The sequence below is a fragment of the Triticum aestivum genome, chromosome 1D, assembly GCF_018294505.1.
Source record: "Triticum aestivum cultivar Chinese Spring chromosome 1D, IWGSC CS RefSeq v2.1, whole genome shotgun sequence".
Classification (NCBI taxonomy): Eukaryota; Viridiplantae; Streptophyta; class Magnoliopsida; order Poales; family Poaceae; genus Triticum; species Triticum aestivum.
In genome coordinates this window covers 467,295,021-467,309,836 of record NC_057796.1, presented here as the reverse complement: position 1 = coordinate 467,309,836, position 14,816 = coordinate 467,295,021, and positions in this window count along the sequence as shown.

Here is a 14,816-nt window from a genome sequence, read left to right as displayed (position 1 = left end):
GTCTCTTGCAGGAAAACAAGCAGGAACTATGCAAAAAGATATTAATCCTGGAGCAGGAGATTGATGACTTCAGGGATCAAAATTCTGTCCTCAAGCGCAAATTGAAGGAGAAGCCTACGCCATCAACTAAACCATCACATCCACCTTCTTCACTAGCAAAGGAGATATAATCACCTGGGTATGGGCACTCCCCTTGGCAACTGCCAAGCTTGGGGGAGGTGCCCCGGTATCGTATCACCATCACACTCCTTTCTTTACCATTTTTCTTAGTTCGATCCTATTAGTAGTATCTTGATTTAGTAGAATAAAGTTTATGGCATGATCTCTCTATGTAATCGAGTCCGTGAGCTATATAATAAAGATTAGTGTTGAGTAAAGGGCTTGATTATTTTGCCATGATCTTGAGTGAATAAAAGAAAAGAGAAAACAATAAAAAGGGAATAAAGAGATCATATTGATCTTATTGAGAGTAATGACTTCACATAGAAAGAGTATGATGATTAAAAATTGTTGAGAGTTGACAAACATAGCTTTGGTCATCGTTGCAATTAATAGGAAGTAATAAAGGAAGAGAGGTTTCACATATAAATATACTATCATGGACATCTTTTATGATTGGGAGCACTCATTAAAATATGACATGCTAAAGAGTTGATGTTGGACAAGGAAGACAACGTAATGGGTTATGTTTTCTTATATCTGAGATAAAGTATGTTGTCATGGATCATCCAACATGTTGAGCTTGCCTTTCCCCCTCATGCTAGCCAAATTCTTGCACCAAGTAGAGATACTACTTGTGCTTCCAAAAACCCTTAAACCAGTTTTTGCCATGAGAGTCCACCATATCTACCTATGGATTGAGTAAGATCCTTAAAGTAAGTTGTCATCGGTGCAAGCAATAAAAATTGCTCTCTAAATATGTATGATTGATTGGTGTGGAGGAAATAAGCTTTATACGATCTTGTGATGTGGAAGAAATAAAAGCGACGGACTGCATAATAAAGGTTCATATCACAAGTGGCAATATAAAGTGACGTTCTTTCGCATTAAGATTTTGTGCATCCAACCTTGAAAGCGCATGGCAACCTCTGCTTCCCTCTGCGAAGGGCCTATCTTTTATTATTACCTTCTACCTTATGCAAGAGTCATGGTGATCTTCACCTTTCCTTTTTATATTTTATCCTTTGGCAAGCACAGTGTGTTGGAAAGATCCTGATATATATATCTAATTGGATGTAGGGGAGCATGAGTTATTATTGTTGACATTACCCTTGAGGTAAAAGGTTGGGAGGCGAAACTATAAGCCCCTATCTTTCTCTGTGTCCGATTAAGACTCCGTAACCACAAGTATTGCGTGAGTGTTAGCAATTATGAAATACTAAATGATAGTTGAGTACGTGGACTTGCTAGAAAGCTCCGACATAGACTCTTTCTGACGTTATGATAAATTGCAATTGCTTCAGTGACTGAGATTATAGTTTGTTAGTTCTCAATAAAGTTTCTGATTCATACTTTACATTGTGAATAGGTTATTACTTTAGCATAAGAAATCATATGACAATATCCATATATGTTGCTATTATAAGAATAATCATGATGCCCTCATGTCCGTATTTTATTTTATCGACACCTCTACCTCTAAACATGTGGACATATTTATCGTTATCGGCTTCCGCTTAAGGACAAGCGAGGTCTAAGCTTGGGGGAGTTGATACGTCCATTTTGCATCATGCTTTTATATCGATATTTATTGCATTATGGACTGTTATTACCCGTTATGTCACAATACTTATGCCTATTCTCTCTTATTTTACAAGGTTTACAGAAGGAGGGAGAATGCCGGCAGCTAGAATTCTGGGCTGGAAAAGGAGCAAATATTAGAGACCTATTCTGCACAACTCCAAAAGTCCTGAAACTCCACGGAAGTCATTTTTGGAAATAATAAAAAATACTGAGTGGAAGAAATACGTCAGGGGGCCACCACCTATCCACGAGGGTGGGGGCGCGCCCTACCCCCCAGGGCGCGCCCCCTGCCTCGTGGGCCCCCCGTTGGTCCTCCGGTGGCCATCTTCTGCTATATGAAGTCTTTCGTCCAGAAAAAAATCATAAGAAACCTTTCGGGATGAGACTCCGCCGCCACGAGGCGGAACCTTGGCGGAACCAATCTAGGGCTCCGGCAGAGCTGTTCTGCCGGGGACACTTCCTTCCGGGAGGGGGAAATCATCGCCATCGTCATCACCAACGCTCCTCTCATCGGGAGAGGGCAATCTCCATCAACATCTTCACCAGCACCATCTCCTCTCAAAACCCTAGTTCATCTCTTGTATCCAATTCTTGTCTCCAAGTCCGGGATTGGTACTAGTAGGTTGCTAGTAGTGTTGATTACTCCTTGTAGTTGATGCTAGTTGCTTTATTTGGTGGAAGATCATATGTTCAGATCCTTTATGCATATTAATACTCCTCTGATTATGAACATGAATATGCTTTGTGGGTAGTTACGTTTGTTCCTGAGGACATGGGAGAAGTCTTGCTATTAGTATTCATGTGAATTTGGTATTCGTTCGATATTTTGATGAGATGTATCTTGTCTAGCCTCTAGTGGTGTTATGTGAACGTCGACTACATAACACTTCACCATTATTTGGGCCTAGAGGAAGGCATTGGTAAGTAATAAGTAGATGATGGTATGCTAGAGTGACAGAAGCTTAAACCCTAGTTTATGCGTTGCTTTGTAAGGGGCTGATTTGGATCCATATGTTTCATGCTATGGTTAGGTTTACCTTAATACTTTTGTTGTAGTTGCGGATACTTGCAATAGAGGTTAATCATAAGTGGGATGCTTGTTCAAGTAAGAACAACACCCAAGCACCGGTCCACCCATATATCAAATTATCAAAGTACCGAACGTGAATCATATGAACGTGATGAAAACTAGCTTGACGATAATTCCCATGTGTCCTCGGGAGCGCTTTTCTCTATATAAGAGTTTGTCCAGGCTTGTCCTTTGCTACAAAAAGGATTGGGCCACCATGCTGCACTTTATTTACTTTTGTTACTTATTGCTCGTTACAAATTATCCTATCACAAAACTATCTGTTACCACTTATTTAAGTACTTGCAGAATACCTTGCTGAAAACTGCTTATCATTTCCTTCTGCTCCTCGTTGGGTTCGACACTCTTACTTATCGAAAGGACTACGATAGATCCCCTATACTTGTGGGTCATCACAACGGTATGATGATTTTTGCATGACCATCAGGGTCCGGATACCCAAGTCAATTAGTGGCCAGATTACATATGGAGCCACAAAGGTATACCCTCAGTGGATTACTCTGCTCTACAAGGATTTCATATCCCGCTGACCAGCTTGGAATGGTTAGTGTGAAAACTCCAAATGGGTATACCGACAAAATGAGAAAGTCAAAATCTGAACAAATCAGCTCGGACCCGGTATACTCACCAACGGAAACAAGTAGACGGTCAGTCTGTCAGGAAAAGCATTTGTCCGTCAGCCCCCTGTCGGGCCAGTCTCAAGATGTAAATATTTGAGGTATGACTTAGCTATAACTCCATGCCCCGTTATATTGCTCACAACAAAAGGCAGTCGAATCTTTGGCACATATCTCATGCTCGAGCCAAAGGAATAAATCAAAAATAAATCAGTACCACTTATGAGCCGTCAGATCCCGTCAGAAGATGGCCATGATTAATCCTCAGCCTTTATTGAAACCAGAAGGCTTGCATTTATTTGAAGCAACCCCATGACCGAAGTACAAAGGTTTTCCTGACCAAAAGAAAATTTATGCTCAGATCCATTGGATATCATCGCAGATATGAGAAAATCAATGTCAGTAAAAAAAGGAATTGGTATATGAGCAAAGACCCGTCAGAATTTGGGGAAAGGTGAAGAAAGCCACCCCAGAGCAAGGTAAGTTAATCATCTGAAATTCTTGGGGGAACAATAACTAAAGGAAAAAGGATACCCAAGCTGGAAACGGTGTCCTAAAGTCATACTTGTTCCCTGAGCAACCAAATCTTGAGGACGAGATTTCTTTAAGTGGGCAAGGTTTGTAACAGCCTGGTTTTTGGCCCTTTTCTTTTTCTTTTAATTTAATTGGTTTTTGCTCTATTTTTCTTTTTGGAGTGGTTCTGTGGCCTTGCCACCTGGGAAATCATCCTCATTCGCCCTCCCAAGTGGCTCATCATTCTCAAAACCTTGCCAAGATCATGTCACTCCACTGCTTGACCAAACCCTAAAATCTTTTTCTAGGGAATATTCCTTTTTCTATTAAAGGAATAACCCTGTCTGCCCTAGGTTGTGAAGCAACCTATATTTCTGTCCATCCAAAAATTCCCAAATAATTCTCATAATTCTCTTGGGTCATATGTTGCTCAGATATGCCCAAACTTTCCTGTTCTAGCCCAAGAATGATTCCCCAATAATTATTCTTCATTTCTGTCCAGAGTGGCATTTTGTGAAGAAAGTGTCATTTATCTTATCTCGTTTGCTCCCAAACTTGTTGGGCATTCTTTTAGGTCCAAATAATTGCCACATGAAAAAATTCAACTTTATTTGCCTAGCCAATCTTCCTCAGTGATTTTTTAAGTTTCTGTCAGACAGAAGCCACTGTGAAGGAAGTACTAGCTAGGAGAATCCAAATGAGTTGAAATTTGTCATGCCTCTTCTTGTGCTCATATTATCTCACTCCTACAAATTTCAGCCCCATCCAATCATCTATGTGGGCACATGACCAAATCTTTGCTTCTGGTAAAAAAATTAGGTTGTGAAGCAAGTGCATTTTATATTGCTTCAAAAATCCTGATAAATTACCAGATTGTTCTCCTACCCAAATAACTTCTCTCCACCAAATTTGGAACCATTTCACCTAGCCAATATTTCTCCAAAATTCTTGCAAGATTATGATCAATGAAGATAGCTGTGAAGGAAGTACCATTTTGGTGAATCCAATTGGTATGAAACTTATACATCATCTTTATATGACCAAATCACTAAGCCTTGCCAAATTTGAGCTCAATTTGACACTCCATGTGAGTGCACCTTCCTGATCTTGATTCTGGACTAATATGCACTTGTGAAGCAACTATGGTGCATCTTGGTCCTAATCCTCTCAAAGTTACCAGGCTGAAAGTCCTTCTTTATCTAAACCTCGCAGACAACTCCTTTGCTCTCAATCACCTTCCTGTTGATCACCAGTGCTCACCCAAGTTTACTGTAGTAAACTTCAAAGGGTGATTACCATTTAACCAGAGCACTTTTCACTGATCTACCACCGCAGCTAAACCCTCCCCCTGGAAGAACTTACCCGTAGACAACAATTTCTAGCCCATCTCCCCCGCTACATGCCAATGCACGCGGTGACCGCGTTAATGGCATCACTGTGCACGCGCTTTGTGTGAAGTGGTCGCGTCCAGTGGCCGTTTGTGCTTCGGCACCTCCTCATCTCGTCGCCTTCGCGCGCGTGACCGTGTCCATTGTCTTCCTCTCGTCGTCGCCATTCCCCTGGAGCCCTCTCCCCCTCCGTCCGTTTCCTCACCGACGTTCGCCTCCGAACGCCTACGGGAGCACAGTGCGTTGACCGTCGTCTTCCTCCTCGTCTCTTCCTCCCTGCGTTCCTTTGGCCTCCTCCTCCCCGTGAGCTCTCCCCTGTGCCTCCCTCATTGCCTGCCCCTGAGCTCATGCGCGTGCACACGCGTCCACGGCGATGACAACGCGGCTCCCCCTCCCATTGGCTATTTAAGCAGCCCCGAGGCCTCCCGATCGCCCCAAGCTCTTCGCCTCACCCTCCTACCCCTCCCTAGCCTCTTGTCCGAGCCCCGGAGCCTCTCCTCGTCTCAAATGGAAGCCATGGCCGCCTCGGGTCTTCTCCTTAATTCGCCCGGAGCTGAGCCCCTCCCTCTCTTCCACCACCACCAGAGACCTCCATCCTCACCCCGGAGGCACCCCAGCACCTCTCCTCCTCCTCTCGTGGTTGTTTGCCACGAACTCCCCGGAGGCCGAAGCTCTCCTCCGCCGCGGCTCCCTGTTCCGTCTGCTCCATTGTTCTCCGGCTTGGGCAGATCCCTCAGTCGAGTGCGGCTCGTCTCCCCAAGCTCGTCGGTGTGCTGGACGGCTCGGGGGATGGCCGGAATCGGCCGGGCGAGTGCTGGCGCCGGCGACCTCTCCTCTGCCCTACGCGCGGCGTCGGGGAAAGAAGGAGGAGCTGGAGGAGAGAGTTGACCACGCGTGGACTCTGCGGGCCCCACGCGTCAGTGAGCCAGCCACCGGCCCCGCGCTTGCCAGCGTGGATAAGTGGAGACGTATTCCACTGGAATACGTCTTCCTTTCCCGAAGGCGCGTTCTTCTTCTACTTCAGCCTGGAATACGTTTTCACTTAGAGAAAGCGTATTTCCTCGAGTGCATGTTCTGTTTTTTTCTGTCCAGGGCCTGTTTGTGAAGATTTTATTTACAAATGGGTCGCTGGCAGAAAAACAACTATAACTTTTCAACCACAACTCCAAATGAGGTGAATCCAAAGCCCACGTCTTTGTTTCGTCGAGCCCGTTCTGTTGGTTCCGTTTTCATGATGGTTTGACACTGTGAAAATGTCCTTTTTGCCCTTGCCCCTAATCAGCCCCCTCCGAGAGAGAATGTTTTCCGGCGATTTGTTCCGTGAGCTTCTCGCACTTTCTCCCGGTGTATTCATCATCCCCAGGCAAGCCACAACCACCATTTGCATGATAGCCATGCAATAGCATTGGTTTTCAACTTGAATCTTTAATAACTGTATGCTTGTTTTGCTACTGTTGTCGTTATTTCTGTTATGCTTATGGATCAATGATTACCGTCATGCTATGTTTTCTTGCACTCTGTTATCATGTTCTACCTGCTAGTATTACTTTCATATTGGCCATGCTTGATAATAGTACATGTTGGGTTGGTCATGTTCTTCGGTGCATGACCAACGTCGGTTACCGAGTACCGTTGAAATACATTGTTCCTTTGCTATTAATTGGTTAAGTGTTTACTCGATATTGTGATTGGTGTGTTCTTGCATGGTACTTATTGTTGATGATAATGGTCATGTTATTCTATGAGTAGTGTTGTACTTGTAATATTCATACTCGTCATTATGATATGCTCAATTGGATATGATCCATCATTTATATGGTGTATAGTTATGTGGTACCCTCATGCTTATGTTGATATCATGCTCATGCATTGTAATTGCATCATGTTATTTAATCATGGCTCAGCATTTTTGCATTCAAGTTTAATCGAATTAAATTGAACTTGAACAACTGTTGACTGAGTCATGGTGCCACCATATCGAGCTGACCAGTGCAACCACGCTTACCTTTATGGGAAGGTCCTAACTGGGTCTATTGTCATGCCTCTCGCCGGTGCCTCCAACGAGGGAAGGTTATGGGCACGCGCTACCCTGATCAGGTAGGCGGACATAAGCCTTGTGTGCCCGTTGTTGTTATTGTACCCAGGTTGTCCCCGTTTGGGACCGTTTATGTTCGCCACGACGGTGGCCATTGGTGCCTTTGGTAGGCATGGGGCCACCCAGGACTTAGCCAAAATGGAGTTGGTCGGAGTGGCCGGGAGAGTGTCATGGCAGTAGGACGGTTTTGTCGGAATGCCGTTGGTCCACCCGAATGGGAGTGCGAGGCCATGGGTTCCGTAGTGTGGGTACAGTGTACTAACCTCTGCAGAGTGTATATTAAATCTATCGATAGCCGCGCCCGCGGATAAGGGCCCAGTTCGTAGTTGGTCACACTGTGAGTCAACAGTAATTAATAATAACTTAATTAACTAATAACAACCCTGGTTCGATGATGAGATAAGTTGGTTGTGATCGCCGGAAAGATCACCGTTTGAGACAAAGTGTTGGTCATGGTTGTGATCGCCGGAAAGATCACCGTTCGGTTACGAGGTAACTCGTTGAACCAAGAGTGGTTCCATTTGTGATCATGAGATGATCACCGCGGTATCGAGGATACCGAGTTGTTGGATATTCATGATGTTGTGCGAGAATCATGGGTAAAGATCAAGCTCCTTGTGGTCATTTAATGATTACTACGGTATTGTTTATACCAAGCTTGATTTGATCCTGAGATGATTGTGTGATGTCCGAGGTTGGTAAGTGCTGAAATGTGATGGTTACGAGATAACCCGAGCAAAATAAGTGGTGCATATAGTGTCATCATGTTGCATGCTAGTATCGTTAGATTTATATGTTCATGCCATGTTCATATTATTCTAGTTGTATCATGTTCATGTTGTTCATGTCATGTTATCCTGATGATCTCATGATAATTCCTGCTTAACCTGTAATTGCCATGCTGTTGTTTGTCTTGAATGCTTCTTGTTATTGTGAGCTTGCAAGTACATTCAATGTACTGACCTGGCGTGTCATGCCAGTTTGCAGGTCATGCCGGATGTGATTGCTCGATTGCTTGTCGTGGTTTCCGTTCGTGCGAGCTAGGATAAGCGTTCCAGCCAGAGTCCCTGCGGAGTGGAGTTCACCACCGTCGTCGTTGTTCCGCTGCTAGAAGTTTTTTCCGCTGCTTGCATAGAGCAACTGAGGATGGCGTAGTGTCACCGTGCCGATGTTATTCCTTGTAATATCGGAGACCTTGTATTCATATTCATGTAATAATAGAAAGCTGGTTTGTTATATGCTAAGCAGTGCCGTATTCCAGAAGACTTCTCCTCGATCTCTGGGCTGGAATATGGGGCGTTCCGGTTTCTCTGAGCCGGGGTGCCACATGTCACTAAGACCAACAATCCAAAATGACTAGTGTCTGTTCCTAGGGCTGGAATTTTGAAAACCCTGTGAACTTTACAGGTACTAAAGATTACCGAAATACATCTGAACCATTAAGTGTAGGTAGCACTGAGCACACAACAAACCCTAATGACAGTCCTGCCTAATGAGTAATGAATCAATTAGAAAATGGGTGATAAGGAGTGGCTGTTGAGTGTTGAGGACTTATCTCAGGATAAATCGGGTTGGCTTAGTGGGTGCTGCACGCCTGAGCCCTGAACGGACTGGGAAGGTAGGCACGGCGGAGCGACCGGGCAGTGGTGACGCTGTTGGGCGAGCGGCTCCTGACCTCCTCTTAGTCCGGCGTCTCCTCCTAGAGTCATGTCGTCCAGGGACGGCAAGTCGTCGGCGAGGCAGGCGGCTGGGGGCGAGTGGAGATCGGAAGCGCGCAGCAGAACAGAGGGGAATCGGGGCCTGGGACGACCCAAAATCCCAGGGTGGGCCGGCCCACCGTGGGCACCCTATAGAGATACACACCCGAGCGGCGAACATGCATTTTCGAAACTAATTTAGGAACATTTAGCTGACCAATTAAACAAATCTATTTTAATAATATCAGATTCGTATTTGAACAACTAAACTTGTTTAGCTTGATGGGTCGAGCAGTGCTATTATGACACGAAGCACGTATTCTGATCGTATAGTGATCATAAAAGGGGGAACCGGAGAAATGATATTTAGTAGCCATTGTTTGCTTCGAACTAAGAACTAATTTCTAAGAGCTGAAAAGAAAGTAGAGTAACCAAGTTAAGATCTATTTTCTGGTTGAGATCAAAAAGTTGAGGAGATATGAAGTACCACCTCTCTTGCGGCGCCGTGTAGGCATCAGGGGTGCGATGGCTGTCGGTGGCGTTGAAGCAGATCTGCGACGGTAGACGGGTGCATCAGGGGATAAGTCCCGTTGTGGTGGAAGAGAAGGTCGTGTGAGCGGCCCCGGCAAAGAGGACGACGGCGCCGATGAAGCGAGAGGATGTGATGCAAGGCCCTTAGTCTGTCGCCGTGGATGAGAAACGTCCATCTCTAGCAGTGGACGACGCGGACTTGGTAGGCGCTCCAGCATGGTGGAGGACGGTGGCGATGGATGTGGTGGAGGACGACGGCGATGGATGTGGTGGAGGACGGCGGCGATGGATGGGGTGGCGGACGGAGGCTGGTGTGGGGATGGTGTTCTAGCGCGGATGGTGTATGAATGGGAAAATGGAGGGATATGTACGGGGAACCATGTTTTTGGGACGCGCCTGTCTGAAATATGGGAAAGTTACGAACTTAGCCCCGTTTAAAATTTGGACGTCTCGTCGGTTGGGGATACGTCGGTAATCTCGCATCTCGCCAATATTTGCCCAGAGAGATTTTGGGCAAGGAGAGGGTGGTTGGCGCCCATGGTTGGCACCCACGGTGTATGAACGGGGCTGACAGGTAGGGCGGTTGTGTCACGTCTGAGTGAAGTTACAAACCTGCCCCTATTGAAAATATTTGCCTACATCGATTTCGGCCGAGTCGAGTGCCGCCCACCGTGTATGAATGGGGAAATGGAGGGAGAAGCAGAGGTCTTTCGGACGAGCTTGAATCAAATGTGTTTTGCCGCCCATGTTTGGAGCCCACCGTGTCGGAATGGGCTCAGAGGCGGTCGTGTCACGTCTAATTGAAGTTACTATCCTACCCCTATTTAGAGTAGTGGAAATCGGGCCGATGGATTGTCCGTGTAATGGGTAGACAGTAATTTCCATCTCCCAAACACTTGGCTTCGGGCAGCCGACGTGCGAGTGGACATTTTGCCGCTTCTTTCGAATTTTGGGACAATAAGCATCCATGTTTACCCTCGCAACTAAATTCGAATCATTTTGTATTTCTATACGAATCTTTATAAATCATTCTATGTGTTTTTATATATCTTCAAAAGGACGACAAAGATGTATTCCACTGTCATATATGAATATGGTTTACAAATGCCGATACTCAAATTCAGAAGATAGAATCCAGTTTAAGGTGAATTCGAATATTTGGAACACTTCATGTCCAACTCAAATGTCACACGCAGCATAATGTGTACTCCCATTTAGATATGTACACAAGCGATGTATCAAGATTCAAATACCGAGTCAATCAACCAAGAATGTACAGAACTAACAGACATATAAACACTTATAGAGTATATGGATCAATAATATCAACTAACATACATAAGCCAGGCCGCTGTACTTTTCTTTGCTACAACAGCATCCTTTTTTTAGCCAAGCTACTACAGCATCTTGGCCCTTTCCGATGCGTGCCACTTATGGTCCATCTATACTACTATTATTGCTGAATGCACATTCAGCCCGATTGGCATATTTGTAGGTCTGGCACAACAATCAAAATGAAATGTCTCCGAGTCTTATCAATTAATACAGACTTGTGCTCAAATAAAATTACAAACCAAAAAACAAAAAACAATTATTACATGATCTCTAAAACAAATGGTTTGATTGATTACATGAACAAACAACACAAAGGTTATTCAACGATGGAAAGAACATTTCACCTATGATTTACCAAGTGGGAATTTAATTTCCTTTTTTCCTTCAGGACCTTAACAATGTGGTCAGTCTCAGCTTGCTTCGTTTTGAAATCCACCAAATATTTAATGGTTGTCTTGAGTACTGCTACTGATTGTGCTATTTGCTTCCTCAACATGTCAACTTCATCTCTAAGTGCAGAAGCAGAATCTCTTTCTACCACTAGTTTAGCCTCTAGAGCATCAGCAGTTGGCAATTCATAATGCACGATTGGGCCGGTGCCACTGCTGTGGGATGATACAACGTCCATGGGGACCTCGCTCTTTGATCTTGGGCTAACCTGTTGTGCCATTAAAGTTCCGATTGGATTCAGAAAAGTTGAAGTTAGCAAAACATCTCAACTGGGAGTTATAACAGCAAACCAGTTAAACAAACAAGGAATTAAAGAGTTTCAATTCGATGCTGAAAAGTAGTTATTAACATCATTGTAACCCGTTGTTGCAGCAGCAAAGCAGTTAAACAAACAAGTATCTATTTAAGTTCAGGCAAACAGGTAATTCTTAACAGTAAGTATCAAACACATAGATAGGCGCAGTCTATAATAGGATTAACAGGCTGTGGCATTATGTAATCAGTAGCAAACTAAATTAAGCCAAGCAACGTAATTGAACAATTTTGCAATAAGTGGCTAACTAAAATTCCGAGAAGCAGGTAACTGAACTTACGCTAGTTCTTAGTACAGGCACACTGCAACTTCTTTTTCGCTTACAAGGTTGTACGAAGGAGTCCATGGCATCAATTGCTTGGATACGCAGTCCCAATACTTCTTTCTTCCCACACTGCATTGGTAAGTCGAATGGTTAATCTGGTAAGATGGTGCGTCCTTGATATGTTATATGAGGACGTGTAGTCAGACTAGTTGTAGCCACACACATCACACTTGCTTTTACTGTATATTTCATGCAATTACTTTTGGCATATCGAGATCTAAGCAATCTACAATAGGATGAAAAGACTGGCATCCTTCACATTATTGGCGAACTCAATTCATAGAAACAAGCAATTCAACCATTCTGTGGGTAAATCAAAAGCGCCACTGGAATATTTTTCACTACCCCTATCATACACGCAAAAAGGGGCAACACCACCATAGGGGCTGGTATGGGCAGCCGCCTCGGGTGGCTCGAAAGTGTGCACCTAGTTTGAGTCATCCAGGTTGGCCCAGGCTAGTTTTGTTCGTCCCAACGCACGAGCAGGCAATGTAAAAAATGAAGAAAAATGTTTCAATTTGGATAGGCCAATAACATAATTGCAAGGCAGGCCCTATAGCAGGCTCACGGCCCAAACGAGCGCCTCCCATATCGATCGACAGCAGGAAAAATCCCAATTCATCAGCTTCAGCCTCTAGTCTGGTTCGCTCCTAACCTAGCCGCCGCTGGACAGACCGACACAGCACTTCCTCGCGCCCTCGTTGGAGGGCGGTCGCCAGGCTTCAAGCGAACGGAAGGACAAGAAGATGAAGATCCAACCCTGGGTGTAGCCTGCGTGGGAGGCAGCGGCGGCAGCACGGGCATGGCATCGAGCTTGCGCAAACGGATAGTCGCAGCTTGCAAGAGTAGCATGCGCAATGAGCAGGTACATCACATCCCTGATTATATCTAATTCAACTCTTCAATTTCTGGCCAATAATTAAACCTGACGGTGTTGTAAAACTGCTTGTATGTAGGGAACCTATGAGAAAATGAAACCAATTTCTACTTATTTTATAACTCCCCCAATCAATACTGAACTGGCTGAATCTGATGTATCTAATCAAGTTTCCGGTGCAAACATCCAAGCTCATGTTGTTCTTGAGCCTGAAGTGTCTAATGAACAGACTGCTAATGAGGGATTTGATGCAAACATTTTACATGCTCCTGGTGATGAACATATAGTGTCTAATGAGGCATCTAATGCAAGCATTTTGCAAGCTCCCATTGAAGGATTTAGTGTCTAATGATGATCTGCTATGTTGAGAGAGACATAGAGATTTGCAGGCATTGATGAGAAGCAAATTATAGTGCATTTTCATGGCTTGAGGAAACGCCGAGGCCATCTACCAGAAAGTCCCCGTATCATGACAACGTAGCATAAATACTTTTCTAATTTGTTGTTTGAAACTATTGGCATGCTTGTGCAGGATAGATATATTGATATGCAGTTTGCGCACTGGTTATAGGTGCAATTACACTTCGATATTTTCAGCCAGAGAACGAATAATTCAAGCAGGTACAGACCATGCTTGTAGTCCTTGTACACCATGTTGCATTTTGTGTTTTTTGGTGCTCGCATTATTTAGTGTTTATAATCTGAACTACTTTGGATCATTAGCTGGTTTTCAAAGTGCATGTAGCTTCACATTTCTCAAGTTATGTTGATTTCCGGAGTGCAAGTGCCTTCGTATTTTTTAAGTTAAATGTTCGCCCCTAGTAACTTGAATTAATGGATCCACCACTGCACACAAATCATACACGAATGCCAGTATGAATTAAATGAAATGCAGGGACTTACGCTAGCTCGTTGTACAGGCTCACTGCAGCTCTGCTTGCGCTTGGGATGTTCCATGTACAAGTCCATGTTACCACTTGCTTGGATGTGCAGGCCTTGTGCTCCTTGCATCCCCCTCTACATTTTTGACACGGCGAATGGCTGATCAAATAAGAGGAATCGTCCTTGCTGTTGTACCGGAGGACAGATACTTACAAGGTTATACGGGTGTGCAGGATGTGTACAAGATCCCGTAGCGCCGTCATGCTTCGCTAAAAAATGGATTTGCTTGTTTCAGATGATATCTCCAGAAGAAATAAGAGTTAAAGTCAGAGTTGGATAGGCGTGTAAGATAAGAGAGCAGTGAAAGGATATCCAAACATCGTCGAAACAGTGCACAAGGGAGTGATGTGTGGATACCTAGTTCGGGCCGGCGTATAGGCATGCTCGCCTAGCTAGAGTGCGGGTCACTTAAGAGCCGTTGAGGGTGATGCGCTGGCGTTGGCTGGCCGCGCACGGATGCAGATCTTGAGTGGCAGTAGAGCGCTATGATGCGGTGGAAGAGACCCTTGGTGAAGCCCCAGCGGCCTCGGGGGGCGGAGGCGCGACGATGTGCTCGGTGAAGTAGCCCCGGTGAGCTGGGAGACGGCGTCGGTGAAGCGCACCTGATGCGGTGGAAGTCGGTTGCGGCGGCCGACGTTGTCGGTGGACCACCCGGTGCGGTGGACGAGGGCGTAGATGAGGTAGCTCCGGTGCGGTGGTGAAGCGCGATCGTCGTCTTCGTCGTCGTCGTCCGGCACAGAGGTGGGGAAAGAGACGAGACGAGGGGCGATTCGAACTTTGCTTGGGTTGGCGGCGAATTAGGGATTTGAGCAATCTGGGCGCGGAAGGGGACGGTGGAGAAGGGAGATTTTGCAGGGCTGGAATTGGGGCCGCCAGATATTTCAATCCGAAACGTGGAAG